This window comes from Primulina tabacum, chromosome 17, assembly GCF_025594145.1.
Source record: "Primulina tabacum isolate GXHZ01 chromosome 17, ASM2559414v2, whole genome shotgun sequence".
Taxonomy (NCBI): Eukaryota; Viridiplantae; Streptophyta; class Magnoliopsida; order Lamiales; family Gesneriaceae; genus Primulina; species Primulina tabacum.
In genome coordinates this window covers 25967588-25988348 of record NC_134566.1, presented here as the reverse complement: position 1 = coordinate 25988348, position 20761 = coordinate 25967588, and positions in this window count along the sequence as shown.

Genomic DNA, 20761 nt, shown 5'->3' with positions numbered 1-20761 from the left:
TGGCAAGATTCATTTCATCTCATAAAGAAATGGCAAGTGCCACATCAATGACAACATATAGCACACACAAAGCATAATTTTGTTGATCAACATTCCATTATTTCTCATGTGGTCCCATTTATTTCGCAGGAACATAGTTGGAGGAATTGAGGATTTATCTCAAAGGCCAATGCAAGCAGTACCTTAAATACCAATGGATATGGAAATTACCTCTTGGGAGTGCCGGCGGCCAATCAAAAATAATTTCCAAGCTTGGATGAATATCTTTGCAACTGACTGAGCATATATGTATGAAGTGTAATACACATTGAAAAGAAAAAAAAATACGTAGGCTAGGGACAGTAGGTGTACTTTTTTGCACTTGTTTACCATGGTTTGACAAGTGTGTTTTATGATGTGTAGAGTTGGAAAAGTGGCCTGAAAGCCAAACTTTGTTTGTAAAAATACATTGTTGTTCTTGTATATGTTGCTTGGGATATATTTGCATGTGTTCACAATTTTGGCATATCACATTTATAAAGGAAACTGCCAAAATTTTTAAAATTAAACAAACGGCAAAAAGCCTGTTTTTCTTCAATATTGACGCAAACACCACTAGTCAACATTTGTCACCAACCAACAACTAAACAACATTTTTCGAATAATGCTCACCGAAGTTTCGAGATATGCACTAAATGAACTTCTCTTTGTCACCGATTTGGCCAAATAACACAACAAGCACTTTACCCAAATTAACTACAGCGAACTCCACGAGCCAGTATTTTTATTTATTTAAAAATGCTCCATCATTATTTACAAACCAGTTCAGCAAAGAATGGCTTAAAAGCCTATTCCTATCATATTTACAGGAACTTCTTACAAGTTAATATGACAGATTCAAACAAAGTGGCCATCCAGCCTACTTTGTACAATAATTTTCATCTATTCCATCTTTATGAACCATTTGTCTCCGGCTGTCGATCTTTCATATGAGCCGGAGCTAAGATTAAATCCTCTGTTTGTAACTCTTCTTCCTCGCTACCTCTACATTCCTCCTCAAATATTACTTCAACTCCATCAATATCCCACAATTCTTGAGACTGCACTTCGTTCACCAGCCGCTGCAATGTGGCTTTCCATTCGGAAGTTGCAGCCATTTCCATATCTTCTTTAGTGAACTTAATCATCGACCTCCTCGATAATAGGCCGGCCATGGGTCTAGGAGAGACCATGGCGGTGGGTTTGAGAACCTTCTCAACTGCTGCTTTAACCTTTTGAGTGTCCATGTACACTGTTTCTAGTTGTCCATGCACCTTGTAGTTACGAAACTTAATTTGACCAAAAGCTCCATCATAATATCTAGCTTCCATGGCATTGAAATTAGATTGATACGGTGAAACAGCCTGTATCACCTTCCACCTCATCCCCTTCCACATCAACAGTAACTGGTGCATGGATGATGGTACACAATGATTGGTGTGAATCCAATCCCTTCCTAACAAAGCGTGAAAACTAGCACTAGAATTTACCACGAAAAAGGCTGACAACGAAGATCGGAACCCTACAGTGATGTTTGCTGGCAACACTCCCAAAGTTTTTGTAGACTCCCCAGTAAAAGCTGCCACGGAGACTTCGGTAGGAATTAAGTCCTCCACATTTTTCCCCAATTTCTGAAGATTTCTGTACGACAAAATATTCACAACAGACCCATTATCTATCAGCACTCTAGACAACGGCTTTCCATTCACATGCGCTACAATGTAGAGTGGTTTGATATGCTTAGTCATTTCGTTGGTGGGTCACTTCATCAACACTCTTTTCTCTCCATCGACAAAAACACCGACGCTTTCATTCACAATATCAGATTGAACGGATTCTGCACCATTTTGATTTCCAGTAAATACATCGGTTTCAAACGTCCTTTTGCGTTTAAACTCCTCTGGCAACATTACTGAGCCAGTGGCGCACTCAAACGAAACGGGGATCTGCCCCACCTTGAAAGTAGCCTTCTTGACCTGTTCATTGTCTTCTTCTGATAATAGATCGTCATCTTCTTCCTCATTATCTTCAGTGGCCTTCCTCCCAAATTTCTTCTTCTCTTTATATGACTCCTCCATCTTCAATCGGCGCTCGGCAGCTTTTTCTCTTAGAAAACGTCGTTTCTGGGTCCGAGAAAGAGGTTTTGGAAACTTTGGATGTTCTACTCGCCTCCATACGCCATCGGGAATTGCTCTAGGAGGAACAACAAGGCGGGATTTCCTTTCATATCTTTTATCGGTGTCCAGAAGAGATGACCTCTGTATTATCCTCCGAAACGACTGTTGTTCAGCTCTCTTCTCGCCATTCATCGACCAAGGATATGGGCTCTTCCTTTCTGAGGTACTGTTTCTCCGGCCTTTTGGCCATGGATTCTCTGTCATACCTCATATTCCTTCCAATATGATGCAGACCGCCCCCACTGTAATATCGGTCTTTTCCATGAGCAACTTCTGTCTTCTTCTCTTTAACCTCAAATATCATTTTTCGAGGCACCCAACACTTCTTTATGGTAAGTCTTGATTTAATGGGCATGTCCCCACTCCCATTCCTTCTTCTCTCATTGATTAAATAACGCAAGTCAATAATGCTCAAGTTCACATTGGCCACCGGGGGAAATGAGTCTTCATCCACTATCATTGTTTCTTTCTTCTCGGGAAATTTCAAGATCCCCTTGTTAATTCTCTCTTGCAAGACATTTTTGAAAGCCCAACAAGCATTAGTATTATGGTTGAAGGAATTATGATACTTGCAGTAGTCTCTTCCTTTCAATTCCTCCCTGGTGGGCAGCTTGTGATCTGGGGGGAATGTTATAAACTTTTCCTTCACTAAGTGATCGAAAATTTCATCCGTCTTTGACACGTCAAAAGTATAGGGTGTTTGCACTGGAGGAATGTTTTTCTTGGAGAATTCTTCACTTTTGCGTTTCAAAAAAGGGACAATGCGTGATCCGGAATTTGCTACTTCTGCCAATGCAACTTCCTGGAAATAAGAGCCCACTGTAGACTTTCTTTTATGACTCTCCTCTCGCAACAATTTCTCATACTCTGATACTTTGGCAGCGAGTTCATAAAAATCGCGAAATTCCATCCCTTGGAATTTCTTTCTAAGTTCAAAGTCGAGCCCTCGTTGTGCCATTTTCACATATTCTGATTCGGGGAGGAAAACTCGGCATCTGCTTCTCACCTTCTTGAATTTGCAAATTAAATCATTAGCTGATTCCCCCGATTTTTGGACCACTCTTGACAATTCCGCTATACTGATCTCAGGCACTGTTCTGAAGAATTGTGTATGGAACTGACGTTCCATATCATGTCAAGTCATAATAGAGTTTCGAGGTAGTGTTGCATACCACGTGAAAGCAGTGCTGGTCAGGGAATTTGGGAACAAGTGTAACTTGTAATTAGAAAAGTTTTCCAAATTTGCCAACTCCCCACACTGAATTGTAAACCTGGCCACATGTTCCACGCTAGATTGACCATCTTCTCCAGAGTATAACGTGAAGTCCGGAATGCGGTATCCTCTTGGATAAGGGTTGTCACGATCCACAACATCAGAATACGATTTATGGAATTCGGGTCGGTTGATTGGCCTGACTCCTGGGCCATACAACTCTTGAATAACATCACGTATCGTCTCAAAGTCCAACACTGGAGTTTGTCGCAACTGGTGAGGAGGATATAGTGCCCCTCGAGCGTTATTCCCCACATTCGGTGCTGGATATCCACGCATTCCCCCATCACCATATATCCCCGGATGCAAGTTAGGAGACGTCACAGAGAATATATTCCCAGCCACTTGTTTACTGTTATTGCAATTTTGGTATTTCAACCCCAACTCCTCGTCTCTTTTGTGTGGATGAGTATATCTTCCTTCTTTGGCAGATTCAGGAATCGGTGCTTCTCCCAAGCGGCTATTTTCGCCTGCTTGAGAAACCCCCGATTCCTGGCCTTGATCTTTAAATGATTTAGTGTCGGCTTCCTGAAGTTTATCATTTTCTGGTACAACCACCTCCCCTTTTGCAGACTTTCTCAATTCCTTCATTTCAGTCACAAATTCCATCATGACAGTAGCGAAAGTTCGGGTCATTTCTTTGAGATCACTGCGGATATTTCTCTCCATGGTCAACATGAAATCTGTCGCAGGCCTATCACCACCTGAAACCACAACCCCTTCCTTCATATTCTCTTCTTCGAACTGATGCACTAGTCTTTCAACTGCTCTGCCCTCTGCATCAGTTTCTTCTTCATGTGAACGATGACTTTTCCCTTGCGATAGAGGAATTCCTTCACTCTTCTCAGTGCGCTTTAGGAGGCATTGGGTCCCACTGGGCCTGCCAACTTGTTTGTCTTGAAAATTTGTGGGCGTGCCAGACACGTGTTCGTGCCGAAATTGTGAAATAATCTGACTTCGTTTACCAAATGTTGTAGGTCTCGATTCGGTCGTAAATTCTAACTCCTTTCGAAATAGGCTCAAAAAACGCAAACAAAATGAGGAATATGACAAAATTACAAGAGGGATCCATTAAAAACATCAAATATAATTATGTTGCTATGAACTTGATCAACGTTTTTACAAGAAAGTTGAAGGAATATATAAAAAATTCAAATACTTGACTGCTGGAAATTGAAATAAACATGCATAGAATTGAGAGAATTCTGCAGAGCTTTGCTGTAGATTTTTGTGTTGAATTTGTCGGGGTCCTTCTTCTGATTACTCCTTCTGCTTTTGTCACACTCCATGGGGGAGTTTCAACCACGTTCCACGATCACACCACGATCCTCCACCTTGGGTAATGGTTTTAACTGGCAGCAACGTTCTTTCACTAGGCCTTATGTAATATCCCGACCTTTTTGTCATGTTATAGTTTATAGTGTTATTTATGATTTATGGTGATAAGATATGGTTTTAAATATTTTAATGGTTATGGTGGAAATGATTATTGGTTATGGTTATGGATATTGTGATGGTTGTAAATATGTTTATTGGAATGATTGTTATATGGTAATTGTTTATGGTTATTGTTTTGGAATCATGTTCATAGTTGGTGATGATTATGGAAGTGGATGGGTAGAATAGAAAGTTGATCTTAAGCCAAATAGAAAATGGAAGCGCAGAAACGGTATGAAAAATGTGGCATTAGTTGTGGTTTTTAGCATAATGTTTTGTATATTGATCCAATTGATGTTAGGCCACTTTCATTGGAAAGTTAAGATATAAGGCTATAACTTTCATGCTTTGAGTTTTGTTCAAATCATTAGGGGAGACGAGCCAAAAGTTGCCTGAAGTGTGTCATGTGTATCGTTGCTTATGTATTGACACATGTTGGGAGATTGAGCATAACTTTTTACTCAGACCTTCAAATGACATGAGGCTAATTGGAGATGCAAGCCAAGACATAGAGCTACAACTTTCTTGTTTATCACTTTTCCAGATTATGAAGGAAAAGTCGTTTCGGAAGCAATCTTTGTTGGAGCTGTGCGCAGAGCACTGTTGTGGAGTGCAGGTGGCAGCGCCGCAGCGCTGCCAGGGCCGTAACCCTGGCGCCTAGGCGCTGCCAGGCAGCGCCGTAAAGCAGGCGCCGCAGCGCCAATTAGTGGCGCCGCGGCGCTAGACATGCGAAATTGTTTTTTATAAAAACACGTTTTTAAGGGATTGAAGGCTTATAACATGATTCTAGAGGCTTCTACTTCATTCTAACCTTCTCCCTTTTCCTTAAAATCGATTCATGCCATTTTCTTTCTAGTTTTCTCTCCTTCAATCTCTACACCAAGTGCAAGGATTTTAGTTGTATTCTTAGTGATTTCTACCTATTCCTTCAAGTTACCAGGTAAGGGTTCTATTATTTTGGTGTTAAGTAGGGTTTGGATGATTGAAGGGTGTTGATGAATTTCTTAGAGTAATGTTGATGATTGTTGGTTATTATTGTGTTGATATTTGTAGGAATCATTCAAGTTTATCATAGCCACCATATTGTTGGATTGGTTGTAAGTAGAAGCTTTTCCTTCTAATGCTCACATGATATATATGTATATAAACCATGTTTATTGATGTCTAGCTCCTTCCATTGTTAGATTATTGATGTATGTATTGTTATTTGTTCATTGAGCCAAGAATATCATTGAATCCATTGATAAGGAGCTAGTACTCTATTGTTGCTTACCAAGTGTTTGCTAAAATGTCCCAATGAAGTTTCTGATGATTAAAGCCAAGGAATGATAGTAATTCATGCATGTCATTGGCCAATCACATGATTATGAGTATCTCTCACAGTTTTGATATATTTATATATCAAAGAGATACTATCCACAGGTCACAGAACTATCATTTCCTTTCCTTTAATTCATGCCATGAAATATCATCTATATTGCTTTGCTACCTATTTTTCATTTAAGATGGTATTATTCATTGTTCATTGCTATTGATTTATTGTCCATTGCCATTGCTTCATTGTTTATTGTCATTTTTATATCTATATTTCAAACCAACCACATGTATATGTACTTGTTACGTATAGCTTTCTGCTTACAGAGTTTTATCTCATTCCAGTTAATATCATGTGATGCAGGTGACAAAAAGAATTGAAGCGGATCGTCCAAGGGGAAGAAGTCATATAAAAGCCAATGGGAAAGACTTTTGATCATGTCACTTTTATTCTATTTTGGGTGAACATGAGAAGTTTAAATATTGTCATATTTTGCAAAATGAATTATGGGGTAAAACTTATGTTAGTTTGTGGATTTCTTTTGGGATACTACAAAAGTTAATGTTTATGTTAAATTATTTATGAAAATGCTTTTGATGTAAATGGTTTATTGTTCTTTCCCGTGTAATTTTAAATGCTTCCGCGTATGCTTTTCTTTTTAAATTTCAATGTCATGAGAGGGGGTTGTTACAATTGGTATCAGAGCGAAAGTTCTTCGGACCATATATGACTTCTTCTACCTAGGACAATCCGGTATGTTTTCGATCCTGCATCTATTGATTTTAACATTGAGAGTTGATTCCATTTCATTGCCATTGATGTATCCTTTCTTCCTATCTATGTTAAGTGAGCAATTGTGTAGGATATGCCTCCCAAGAGAAAGAATATTGAAGGGGATGATAGGACCCCCGATAAGACTGCAAAAGTGGTAGATGAATTCAGTAAGTTATTGAAGGAGCAAGCAAAGGTCCATGGCGAACAAATTCAACAGTTATTGAGCATGCAAACTACGACCCAGGGTCGTGGCCAAGGAAGAGGTCAAGGCAGAACGGAAAATTCTGTTGAAGGGTGCTTATGATCGTTTCAGACGTATGAACCCTCCTGATTTTATTGGAGGCCCTGATCCCTTAGTGGCTCTTGAATGGATCAAATCGTTGGAAGCCATATTCGATTATTTGAAGTTCACTGACCAAGAAAAGGTAAGTTGTGCTGTGTTTATATTGGTCAAAGCTGCTCGTATCTGGTGGGAAGCCACCAAGGTGACAGTTAATGTTCAAGAATTAAAGTGGAACGAGTTTAAAGATTTATTCTACGCCAAATATTTCTCGAGCGAAGTAAAAGCCAAGAAGGTGAAGGAATTCCTGGAATTGAGGCAGGATGCTTTGTCTGTTACTGAATATACGTTGAAGTTTGAGGAAGGATGTGTTTTTGTTCCTTTTATTGCTGATAACGATAAGGATAAAGGAGAACATTTCCTTCGGGGTTTGAAACCAGAGATTCGAAGAGATGTTCATATGTCCAAGGTGGTTACATATCAAGATATCGTGGAGAGAGCCTTGCTAGCTGAGCATGATGAGCACGAAATAGAGAAAGAGAGGCAATTAAGAAGACAAACTTTCCAAGCTAGAGGACAAGGTACAAGTGCAAATATTCGTGGTGGCCACAAAGGTAAGGGTAAGATAGAGCAGCGCTCTAAACCTCCTGTACCTTTTTCTGATACTGAACGACAGGTATGTCTTAAGTGTGGAAAGCCACACAAGGGTGAGTGTTTGGTGGGTAGTGGACGATGTTTTAGATGCAAGGAGATGGGGCACACGGCATTGAAATGTCCTCTCTCCTCAGGCAAAGGAAAAGTCCAAGGCAGAATTTTTGCTATGACGAAGGAAAGTGTTAATCCTGATTCTTCGGTGATATCAGGTAATATTTTAGTCTACGGCAAAGAATCAATTACATTGATTGACACTGGTGCAACCCATTCTTTTATGTCTGAAGTGTTTATGCATTCTATATCTGTTGAACCTACTGTTATGCCATTACACTTCAATATTGTGTTGTCCCTCTGGGGATGAAATTTGTGCCACTAATATTATCAAGGCGTGTCCTATACAAGTGGGTAATAGATTACTGTTTGCTGATTTTATTGTTATTCCGATGGTTGCATTTGATGTTATTTTGGGGATGGATTGGTTATCTGCTTATCGTGCGGTCATTGATTGTGTGGACAAGACGGTGAAGTTTTTGGTCGATGACTATGATAGTGATTGTATTTGTTGGTCTAGGCTTTTCGATTGGTATTCCTATTATTTCTTGCCTTCAAGCTAATAAGTTGTTGCACAAAGGTTGTATGGGTTTTCTAGCTTCAGTGGTTGATGTGCGAAAGGAAAGTAATTTGCAATTACAGGATATTGATGTGGTTCAGGATTATCCTGACGTGTTTGCTGATGATGTGCCTGGATTACCACCTGATCGAGAGGTGGAGTTTGTTATTGATTTAATTCCAGGTACAGCTCCAATTTCCAAGGCTCCATACAGAATGGCTCCTACTGAAATGAAAGAATTGAGGACTCAATTGCAGGAGCTATTAGATAAAGGTTTTATCCAACCTAGTTCCTCACCGTGGGGAGCTCCAGTTTTGTTCGTAAAGAAGAAAGATGGATCATTGCGATTATGTATTGACTACCGAGAACTCAACAAGGTAACCGTGAAGAACAAATATCCTTTGCCACGTATTGATGATCTCTTTGATCAATTGCAAGGAGCAGCAATATTTTCAAAGATTGACCTTCGGTCCGGTTACCATCAACTGAAAGTGAAAAAGGAGGACATACCAAAGACTGCGTTTAGAACGAGATATGGCCATTATGAATTTTTGGTGATGTCGTTTGGGCTAACCATTGCTCCGTCAGTTTTTATGGATTTGATGAATCGTATCTTTAAGCCGTATTTGGATACTTTTGTCATTGTTTTCATTGATGACATCTTGATCTACTCAAAGACACGAGAACTTCATCGTAAGCATTTGAGGATTGTGTTGCAGCTGTTGAGGGATAAGCAATTGTATGCCAAGTTAAAGAAATATGAGTTCTGGTTGGAGCATGTGGCATTTTTGGGCCACATCGTTTCGAAAGAAGGAATATCTGTTGATCCATCCAAAGTTGAGTCCATAAAGCAATGGTCCATTCCAAAGACAGTTTCAGAGGTAAGAAGTTTTCTTGGTTTGGCAGGATATTACAGACGTTTCATAGCAGACTTTTCGAAGATAACTTTGCCATTAACGAGTTTGACAAGGAAGGCAACAAAGTTCGAATGGACCATTGAGTGTCAATGAGCATTTCAAACATTGAAAGATAAGTTAACGTCTGCCCCTGTATTAGTACTTCCTTGTGGTACTCAAGATTTTGTTGTATATACAGATGCTTCAAAGCAGGGGTTAGGTGCAGTACTGATGCAGCGTGGGAAAGTGATAGCATATGCTTCTCGTCAGTTGAAGGAATACGAGAAAAATTATCCCACTCATGACTTGGAGTTGGCTGCAGTGGTTTTTGCTTTAAAGATTTGGCGACACTACCTTTATGGTGAGAAATGTGAAATATTTACAGATCACAAAAGTTTGAGTTATTTATTTTCGCAGAAGGAATTGAATATGCGGCAGCGGAGATGGTTGGAACTGGTAAAGGATTATGATTGCACCATTAGCTATCATCCTGGTAAAGCTAATGTGGTTGCGGATGCTTTGAGTCGCAAATCGAGTTCATTATTGGGTTCCATGATTTCTAAACCTTTGTTGTTTGATTTGCAAAGAAATGAGATCAATTTGGTATCTTCAGGTACAGTTGCTCGATTATCTGCACTAGTTCTCCACTCAACCTTATTTGATCGAATTTTGAAGGAACAACAGCTGGACACTCAGTTATTAGAGTTGAAGAGAAAAAGTGATCTGACAGGAGTTTCAGAGTTTGGGTCGAATCGTGATGGGTTATTGACCTTTCGAGGTATAATATGTGTTCCTATAGGTGATGACATTCGAAAAGATGTACTTCTTGAAGCTCATACAGCGCCATATTCTATACATCCTGGTAGTACCAAGATGTATCAAGACCTTCGACGTCTTTACTGGTGGCCAGGTATGAAGAAAGATATCATGTTATTTGTTTTCGAATGTCTAACCTGTCAACAGGTTAAGATTGAGCACCAAAGACCGGCAGGATTGTTGCAATCTTTGCCTATACCGCAATGGAAGTGGGAGCACATAACTATGGATTTTGTTGTTGGGTTACCAAGGACGCAGAAAAGCTTCAATTCTATTTGGGTGATCGTGGATCGATTGACCAAGTCATCACATTTTCTTTCTGTCAAGACGACGTATTCTATGAATCAATATGCTGAGGCTTATATTCAGGAAATTGTGAAACTTCATGGAATACCGATATCGATAGTTTCAGATCGTGATCCAAGGTTTACATCAGAATTTTGGAAGAGTTTGCATAGAGCCTTGGGAACGAAATTGGCTTTTAGTACCGCTTACCATCCTCAAAGCGACGGTCAATCAGAAAGGGTTATCCAAATTCTTGAAGATATGCTAAGGGCTTGTACGATTGATTTCCCGGGAAGTTGGGATTCCAAGTTGCCTTTGGTGGAGTTCACGTATAATAACAACTGCCAGTCTTCTATAGGCATGGCACCTTATGAAGCCTTATATGGAAGAAAGTGCCGATCTCCTTTGTTTTGGGAAGAGGTAGGTGAAAGGAAGATGTTGGGCTCGGAGTTGGTTCAACAAACAACAGATGTTGTGGCATTGATCCAAGAACGAATGAGGATCGCTCAGTCTCGACAGAAGAGTTATGCCGATGTTCGACGACGACCTTTAGCATTCGAGGTTGGTGATCATGTATTTATTAAGATAGCTCCTCTCAAGGGAGTTATGCGATTTGACAAGAAAAGTAAGTTAAGTCCTCGATATATTGGGCCATTTGAAATTCTTGAGAAGATTGGAGACCGAGCCTATCGTCTTGCATTGCCACCGGACTTGGATCGAGTTCACAACGTATTTCATGTTTCTATGCTACGTAAGTACCTTTCTAATCCATCTCATGTCCTTCGGTATGATTCATTGGATCTTTTGCCTAACCTAAGCTACGAGGAAATGCCGGTTAAAATTCTTGATCGCAAAGTTAAAGTGTTGAGAAATAAAGAAATTGGCCTTGTCAAAGTTGTTTGGAGGAATCATGTTATTGAAGAGGCAACATGGGAACCGGAAAAGGAGATGAAACATCGTTATCCAACTTTATTCGACGGTAAGCAAATTTCGGGGACGAAATTTTTATAAGGAGGGGAGATTGTAATATCCCGACCTTTTTGTCATGTTATAGTTTATAGTGTTATTTATGATTTATGGTGATAAGATATGGTTTTAAATATTTTAATGGTTATGGTGGAAATGATTATTGGTTATGGTTATGGATATTGAGATGGATTGTAAATATGTTTATTGGAATGATTGTTATATGGTCATTGTTTATGGTTATTATTTTGGAATCATGTTCATAGTTGGTGATGATTATGGAAGTGGATGTGTAGAATAGAAAGTTGATCTTAAGCCAAATAGGAAATGGAAGCGCAGAAACGGTATGAAAAATGTGGCAGTAGTTGTGATTTTTAGCATAATATTTTGTAAATTGATCCAATTGATGTTAGGCCACTTTCATTGGAAAGATAAGATATAAGGCTATAACTTTCATGCTTTGAGTTTTGTTCAAATCATTAGGGGAGACGAGCCAAAAGTTGCCCGAAGTGTGTCATGTGTATCGTTGCTTATGTATTGACACATGTTGGGAGATTGAGCATAACTTTTTACTCAGACCTTCAAATGACATGAGGCTAATTGGAGATGCAAGCCAAGACATAGAGCTACAACTTTCTTGTTTATCACTTTTCCAGATTATGAAGGAAAGAGTCGTTTCGGAAGCAATCTTTGTTGGAGCTGTGCGCAGAGCACTGTTGTGGAGTGCAGGTGGCAGCGCCTAGCAGCGCCGCAGCGCTGCCAGGGCCGTAACCCTGGCGCCTAGGCGCTGCCAGGCAGCGCTGCCAGGCAGCGCCGTAAATCAGGCGCCGCAGCGCCAATTAGTGGCGCCGCGGCGCTAGACATGCGAAATTGTTTTTTATAAAAACACGTTTTTAAGGGATTGAAGGCTTATAACATGATTCTGGAGGCTTCTACTTCATTCTAACCTTCTCCCTTTTCCTTAAAATCGATTCATGCCATTTTCTTTCTAGTTTTCTCTCCTTCAATCTCTACACCAAGTGCAAGGATTTTAGTTGTATTCTTAGTGATTTCTACCTATTCCTTCAAGTTACCAGGTAAGGGTTCTATTATTTTGGTGTTAAGTAGGGTTTGGATGATTGAAGGGTGTTGATGAATTTCTTAGAGTAATATTGATGATTGTTGGTTATTATTGTGTTGATGTTTGTAGGAATCATTCAAGTTTATCATAACCGCCATATTTTTGGATTGGTTGTAAGTAGAAGCTTTTCCTTCTAATGCTCACATGATATATATGTATATAAGCCATGTTTATTGATGTCTAGCTCCTACCATTGTTAGATTATTGATGTATGTATTGTTATTTGTTCATTGAGCCAAGAATATCATTGAATCCATTGATAAGGAGCTAGTACTCTATTGTTGCTTACCAAGTGTTTGCTAAAATGTCCCAATGAAGTTTCCGATGATTAAAGCCAAGGAATGATAGTAATTCATGCATGTCATTGGCCAATCACATGATTATGAGTATCTCTCACAGTTTTGATATATTTATATATCAAAGAGATACTATCCACAGGTCACAGGTCACAGGTCACAGAACTATCATTTCCTTTCCTTTAATTCATGCCATGAAATACCATCTATATTGCTTTGCTACCTATTGTTCATTTAAGATGGTATTATTCATTGTTCATTGCTATTGATTTATTGTCCATTGCCATTGCTTCATTGTTTATTGTCATTGCGATATCTATATTTCAAACCAACCACATGTATATGTACTTGTTACGTATAGCTTTTTGCTTACTGAGTTTTATCTCATTCCAGTTAATATCATGTGATGCAGGTGACAAAAAGAATTGAAGCGGATCGTCCAAGGGGAAGAAGTCATATAAAAGCCAATGGGAAAGACTTTTGATCATGTCACTTTTATTCTATTTTGGGTGAACATGAGAAGTTTAAATATTGTCATATTTTGTAAAATGAATTATGGGGTAAAACTTAGTTTGTGGATTTTTTTTGGGATACTACAAAAGTTAATGTTTATGTTAAATTATTTTTGAAAATGCTTTTGATGTAAATGGTTTATTGTTCTTTCCCGTGTAATTTTAAATGCTTCCGCTTATGTTTTTCTTTTTAAATTTCAATGTCATGAGAGGGGGTTGTTACACCTTACCTGTTGGGCTTTGTTTATGGGCTTCTGAAATATTTTTAGGCACAACAGATATGTTGCCCACCTCTTTATCCATTTCATATTATATATGCATTTATATATATTAGGTGGACACAAAATTGAATATAGTTGGTGAGCATCATATCATTTAATAATTAAGATTTAAACATGATCCAATTAATTTATGATATATCCATAAGTTGAAGAACCAGAAGTACAAAGCATTGGAGATGTCAGAGTTGAAGAATTTGATTTCTCACAACTACCGGAAAATCCTGGACTAAGGACCCCAATTTGTGCATATAATGTTAATATTAGTGATCAAGTTCGAAGGACGTATTTGCAAAAAGGTAAATGTCAACCTTCAGGCTACAAATTCCCAAAAAGAAAATTTGGAGTAAGCCAATGCGACGTTTCAATCCTTCATGGTTTAATGAATTTGGTGATTGATTGAAGTATATTGTAGAAAAAGATGCCGCGTATTATTTGTATTCTAATCTCTTCAAGACAACTTAGGGAAAATACGCAAGAGGGGAGACATTTGTAAGTGAAAGATTCACAATTTGGAAGTGTAAAAATATGTTAAATATTCATGTTGGCCAGCATGACAACGAACATCGTAAAGCTCGAATGAATTGTGAAGCTTAGATGAATCAAGATGAGCACATTCAATCATCTTTGCACAAACAGTCAAAGCAAATGCGGAATGATTATCGTATCCGTCTCAATGCTTCGATTGATTGTGTTAGAGGGCATTCATTTCGAGGTCACGATGAAACTGAAAGTTCTCTTAATCTAGGTAACTTTCTTAACCAACTAGAATTTTTAGGTGCTCTTCATGATATTGAAAAATGCACCTAAAATTTGCAAGTTAACATCACCTTATATTCAGAAGGAAATAGTGAGCGCTTGTGCCACTAAAACGATTAATGTTATTATCAGAGATGTTGGTGATTAATTGTTCTCAATTTTAGTTGATGAATCTCGTGATATGTCAACAAAAGAACAAATGTCAGTTGTTATCCGTTATATAGATAGTAATTGACATGTAAATGAACGCTTTATCGGATTGATCATCTTGTTTGGTTCTAAATGAATGCTTTATCGGATTGAACATCTTGCTATCAGCTGTCCGATTTCAATTCTGTGTGGTTCTAATATCGATATATATCGACTCAATATAACGATTTGAGGCTGGGAATACCAAAACAGCCGCAAAGTGTAGGTGAGGAATGAAGCCAGGGCTGATTTTTTTGGTTTTGTTAAAATGATGTTTCGGTTTGTAACGATACTCGAAAATTTTTAGGACTAACTTAGGTAATCGTGGGAGCTATATAGCAACCTGAATCACAAAATTTTATAGAAGTATTCGTTTAAAGAAAATGTATATATCTCAACTGAGGTATTAGTAGTTGATCAATTTATGTTATCTAACTAGATAGGCAACAAATGAGCTAAATAACCAATACTTTTTCTAGATTTCGTCTTTGCCAGAATATTTTTAAGAGTAGGTCTCTTGTGAGACGGTCTCACGAAGTTTTATCTGTGAAACGGGTCAACCCTACCAATATTCACAATAAAAAGTAATACTCTTAGCTTAAAAAGTAATATTTTTTTCATATATAACCCAAATAAGAGATCCGTCTCACAAAATACGACCCGTGAGACCATCTCACATAAATTTTTGTCTATTTTTAAAATTTTGTTTTCCATATTTGAAACAAAGTCATGCATAACAACATCACCACGAAATTCAATAAATCTATAAAGCATATTGAAAATTAAAGGTAGAAAACATGATTGAAGTAAGATAGTTAATATCAGAAAATTTTTCGGTTGCTTCTTTAAAAATTTCTATCAAAGAAACACATTTGCATGAAATATTCCAATCATCATCAGTCAACATTAAAGATTCTATCGAAATATTATTGTAATATGGAGTAACTTAATCTTGAAAACGTTACAAAGCGTGAAGCAAATGATATAAAGAATTTCATCTAGTTTCAACATGGAGATAATTTTTTTTTTTAAATTTAATCCTATTTGTTTCTACTAGTGTTTTCTAATCATGTTCATGTTTTCTTTCACGTAATAATTTTCCGCATACTTTGAATTTTTCTATTACAATAGTCATTTGTTCATCACATGCATATTTTACACGTAAGTTAATAATATGTCATATACATCTAACATGAAGCAAATTACTTCTAAAATTGGTTTTAAAGAATCTTTAAGATATTTAATCGCAAGAGTATTAGCGCTAGCATTATCTAATGTGATCAACATTATTTTATTTTGTATCCCATAAAACTTAACATTTAACACATATCTAGCTATAGTGTAGGCGTTCTGTGTTGATTCTAAATGATCTAATGCTAAAATTTTGTTTTGCAAAGCCCAAGTTTCATCTATCCAATGACATGTAACAAGAAGATAAGATTCATATTTCAAATTAGTCCAAATATCAGTTGTTAAACTAATTCTGCAAGAAATATTTGAAAGATGTGATATTAGTATTTCTTTATATTCCTTATACATATCAAAACAATATTTTTTAAGTGTGTGTCTAGAAATATTATGAAAACTAGGTTGAATAGTACTAGTAAATTCAACAAGACCTTCTTATTCAGCTATTATAAAAGGTTGACAACATTCCATAACAAATTTAACGATAGCTTTTCGAGATATTTTTTTTGTAATCGTGAAAGTTTTACCAGATGAAAGATTGATTTGTTGTTTCTCGACCGAATGGTTGTAGAGAGGTCAAGCTTATGTACCTTGACTAAATGCACCGGAACCACCACCTGTTTTATAAATATATCTATTTTTGCAGATTCTACACACAACAAAAGAGTCGTTTGTACCAGGTCTTTTTCAATGTCGAAGTGATCCCAAACTTTGTTTCGCTCTGCTCGACCCATCGTCGTGCTCGTCAGAATGTTGCTTTCTCCGGCGGATGATGATGATCGAAAATTCCCACCACCTTCGTTGGGAATTTTCGCAACATGTTCTTCCTCGTGACTGGGTTCAAAATCTTCAAAATCGAGAATGTAGGCAAAATTTTCACTAAAATCTAAATTGCGGTTTGAAGACGACGCCATTGAAAATATATTTTGTAAATATGTATAATGAATAATATCAAATAACAATTGTGTAGAAAATATTAATAATTCGAGATTGAGTGCAAAGAAAAAGAATGAGATTGTTGAGTGAATTAAGGATGGAAAACAAAAACATATTTATAGTGATGAGAAAAAATTTACAATTTTACCCTTAAAATTAATTGCTATTTAGCCCCCTAAATTAGTGGCCAAATTGCGATTATTTTTAAAAAAAATCCGTTGGGTAACCGTTGCCCAACGGATATGTCAATATTTTATTTTTTTTCTTTTTTTTTTATTTTTTTAGTCAACAGATATAAATTTTTGCATTCTTTTCATTTTTTTTATTATTTTTTTTTAAAAATGAACCCAAACCAGATCCGGTTCTGGTTCGGATTTTCGGATCCGGATTTGGAACTAGATCCGGGAAAATCCGCACCGGAACCGGATCCGGAACCTAATTTGGTCGTTTTTTTTACTTGAACCGATCCATTCCATTTATATGCGGTTTTGGACCGGTTCGAACAAACCGGATCCGGTTCCGATTTTTCTGGGTCGGTTCCGGGTCGAACCGGCCCAATAAGCATGCCTAGGTCAGACTATGCTTGGTCGTGTCGCATCAAGAGAAAGTTGGGCATACTCCAGCATAGGTATGCGTCGTGGTATCTCGATGTGCCGCTCTTCATCTTGTCAGGATCCTTCCATTATGTCCTTGTTTCTTTGTTGTTGACGTCTTTGGCTAAAAGTTCATTCAATTTCTGAATCAAACCGATCAAGTTCAAAATCAACTAATCGTCGCATGTACTATGGGAAGTATATGAAATAAAAGAGAGGGTGTTATATCAATAAGATAAATAATACTAAAGATAATAATTGAAAAAAATCGTGAAATAATAGTTCCCGAAAACTGCGCTAAAAACTTGATCGAGCTTCTCTTTCACTGTAAATCTCCAAATAAAATTTTAATCTTTTATGCTCGAATAAATCGCAAGTGCACGAGTCAAGTTACTATATAATGTACGAATTACAGATATCTTCTTATAGAGATTGTATTGCACGATTATTACGTTCAAAATTAATCTTTAGTAAAGCTTAGACGAAAATTAGAATTTTTAGTTATCAAATATATTCAAGGTAAAATGTAATGCAGGGAATAAATAAAAATAGACAATTTCAAATGAAGTTTTAATATCGATTAGGCGCAAAATTTGTTTGGAATCTCGGTTTACCTATCATTTACTAATTTATATAATGGATTTCGACCTTTGTTCTGACTTTTGACAAGATCCCCTAAATTATTAAAATTATCTCTCAAAATATGCTAAACTAACCCGACATGATGAAATAATTAAATGTTTTTAGCTATTTATCAAATGTGAGTTTTTTTTTTTGACGAGTATCAAAGGTGAGTTATATACATGAATTGTGGAATCCCCAAACTTTCGACCTACTGGACTATAACTATAAATATGTATTCAATTCATATGTCTATGCAAATTGTAAATCAGCGGATTATGTTACTTATTCCTATTGCAAACTATTCTCTCAACTTTATTCACAATATAAAATATATCAAAGTTAGATAGGCTTTAATAATCAAGCGAAAAACAATAACACAATTAAGTATATACGAAAGTCAAATGTCAAATTATAAAGAACAGAGTTTCGGTGGTTGACAAAAAAACTGATTCAAATTACATGAATCATAATATGAAATTATTATAAAATGGGAAAAATAATCAAATATATCTACATTATAAGAATAATAAGAAGAAGAACATGTTTATCCATAAAATATTACATATCCAAATGAAATTAAAATATGATTTAAAAAAAAATACTGCTAATTAAATGTGTTAATTATAATTATTGTAAAATGAAGTAATATAAATCATTATAAGGTAATTAGGGAAATCAAAATTTTTTGTGATAAATAATTCACTTTGAATATGTTTTAATTTAAATAACATTTTATTCCAATTGAGTCGAATCTAAAGGACAATATGAGAGATTGAATTCCTGAACATTTTAAAAATCACAAACTAAAATAACAAGAAGACATATTTAGGGATATATTTATCGATGAGAAATATAACAAAATCTAATGCATAGAAATTTGCATATGCATGCAAATTCCTGATACAATTTTTGTAAGAAAAAGCTAAATTTATCTTTATTAATATAAAATCTATATATCCAACAAATAAAAAGTAGATTAATAAAAACTAAAGAACATATATTAATTACACATAGATCAATCACAGAAATACACATTAGACTAACACATATATGATTTTGTCCATTTTGATTGTTTAGTGAAATCGAAATATATTAACTCATTTGGCTGAAAAAACTCAACATTTTTACATGAGAATGAATTATGATCATTGTCTACCAAAAAATTGCTTAAATTAAAGCTTTAAATTGAAACTATGCATGATTTAAATGTGATAATTTTTTTTAAACAAGACCGAAGTCGTAAAAATTCCAAATCTCAAAAGCAACAGATATAATAAAGACATTGAACCTCGAGATTCGAGATGTAATTATGGAATTAAATCGTCCAACCAAAAGTGGAAAAAAGAAGAAAATCCAAATTTTAATATCCGACAAATATTTACAAAAGTACGTTATATCAGTAAAAGTAATACAAGTTTGTGGATCTACTCATCATATTTCCATTGAAATAACATCCATACAAGAAAATATATTTGTCATTCGTTTGTTATTAGTGGCATCCCAAAAAGGTTTGTGCTAGAGAAATATAAATTATTCGTTAATATTCGATCAATCCCTCATTACCTTGCCTTTCATAACTTTAAAATTTTTTTTAATACGTTTTCTTCAATAATTGAAGTACATGTTTAACTTGCAAAACAAAATAATCAAAAAGAAAAAGAACGATATTGTGTACATTGTATATACATGTTTACACGTGTATATATAACACATTAATCCAATAATTCATATAGTGAAATATATTTGTTGTATTTCTAAAAAATCCATTTACAATCTCTAAATCTATTAATATGCCTCTTATCCAATATAGTTTGATTTGCTTCTATTTGTAATTAAATATAAAAGATGATAAATAATAGTAGATGGAGAATATATATAGCTAGACAAACACCAAATATCAATTGTATATCAATTATATAGCTAGACAAACACCAAATATCAATTGTATATTTGTAATTAAATATAAAAGATGATAAATAATAGTAGATGGAGAATATATATAGCTAGACAAACACCAAATATCATCATATTTCCATTGAAATAACATCCATACAAGAAAATATATTTGTCATTCGTTTGTTATTAGTGGCATCCCAAAAAGGTTTGTGCTAGAGAAATATAAATTATTCGTTAATATTCGATCAATCCCTCATTACCTTGCCTTTCATAACTTTAAAATTTTTTTTAATACGTTTTCTTCAATAATTGAAGTACATGTTTAACTTGCAAAACAAAATAATCAAAAAGAAAAAGAACGATATTGTGTACATTGTATATACATGTTTACACGTGTATATATAACACATTAATCCAATAATTCATATAGTGAAATATATTTGTTGTATTTCTAAAAAATCCATTTACAATCTCTAAATCTATTAATATGCCTCTTATCCAATATAGTTTGATTTGCTTCTATTTGTAATTAAATATAAAAGATGATAAATAATAGTAGATGGAGAATATATATAGCTAGACAAACACCAAATATCAATTGTATATCATAAACGATTACCAAAAGACAAATATATACATATCTTTAATAATTAACACATATCACACAAGGACAATTTAGTAAATAAACTAAAATGGAAAAAACGTGATCAAATATATTTGCATTATAAGAATAATAAGAAGAATAACAAGCATTGTTGTTGCATAAAAATCAAGAAATTTTTTATCTATAAAATATCATATATCCAAATGAAATTAAAATATGATGTTTTTAAAAGAATACTGCTAATTAAATGTGTTAACTAAAATTG